The sequence below is a fragment of the Gossypium arboreum genome, chromosome 8 (assembly GCF_025698485.1).
Source record: "Gossypium arboreum isolate Shixiya-1 chromosome 8, ASM2569848v2, whole genome shotgun sequence".
Taxonomy (NCBI): domain Eukaryota; kingdom Viridiplantae; phylum Streptophyta; class Magnoliopsida; order Malvales; family Malvaceae; genus Gossypium; species Gossypium arboreum.
The window spans coordinates 99,755,479-99,756,868 of NC_069077.1; positions in this window are offsets into that span (position 1 = coordinate 99,755,479).

The following is a 1,390-nucleotide window of genomic DNA, read 5'->3' on the forward strand; positions in this document are numbered from 1 at the left end:
GTTGCGGACTCACCATAGCTCGTAAGAGCTTACTATTTCAGCTCATTGGAGCTTACTAATTCAGCTGAAAAGAGCTGACTGTTCAACTCAATAGAGCTTACCGTTTTCAGCTCAATAAAGCTTACTATTATTAGCTCATGAAGAGCTTACTGACCATGTTTTGAAAGAGCATGTATGATGATGAATTGACGGATTACTGACATTGTTCACTTGACAATCCTTTGAGCTTCTAATAGGTTCAACAGGCCGAAATAATGTTATATTGAAGAGATACGTTTTATAAATGTTATTAATGTTATACATGATTTGTGAATTTAAAATGATGAAGCCTTGTATTAATGGATGATTTCATGTATGTTTTCAATGACTAACATTGGATGAATATTGTGTTTAGGTGTTGGTTAAATTTAATTGGTTGCATAATTGTATTGCTTTGATTATGTATAATATGGTAAGTTTAATTCTAGATTATACGAGCTTAGTAAGCTATAAGCTTACTCTGTTTCATTTTCTATGTCTTTTAGGGTTTATTAGCTCACTCGTTTCAGACAAGTCGGAGTTGCACGTGACACTATCCAATTTTCGATTGGTATTTTGAACTTGTGAATTTTTGTAAATATGACATGTATAGGCTAGTTTGATAGTAATAGTTATGTTTTGGTATCATGGTTGGAGAATGAATTTGTATATAGTTAAGCCATGTGATTGGCTTATTTTGGTATCATATTTGGATTGCTTATATATGCTTAATGATGGTATGTTTTGGCATGGTAATATTTGAATGAAATTATGCAATAGAAGTCTTGGTATATAGATGTTAGATGAATGAGTTGTATATGTGGCAATATAGGTATTTGGATATGTAAATGGTAAGTTTGGATATAGCTTATAATGTGTATTGAAATGGTCAATTTGGTTGCCAATTTAGTTGAATAATTGTGGTCAAATATGAATGTAAATGTTTATGTTTTAGGGTGGCAAATTTGGCTTTTCAAATGGCTTATTTTTGTCCACACGGGCAGAGACACGGACGTGTGTCCCAGCTGTGTGTGACACCCAGTCATGTTACACGGCCGTGTGTCCCCTGGGGTGCCCTATGAATTAAGTCAGTATACCCTATTGGTTTGACACGGCTTAGACACACGGGCGTGTCTATCGGTTGTGTGTGGTACACTGTCTAGACACATAGGTATGTGGTTGGCCGTGTGACCCAAGTCAGTTTCGACCACGGCCAAGGTACACAGGCGTGTCTCTGGCTATGTGGTGTTAGTTAGTATGTGTGCCCTGTTTTCACACGGTCTAAGACACGGGCGTGTCTACTAGCCTTGTGAGGCACACGGCCTGTTCACACGGGCGTATGGTAGTTGAAATGTTGAAAATTTTATAAATT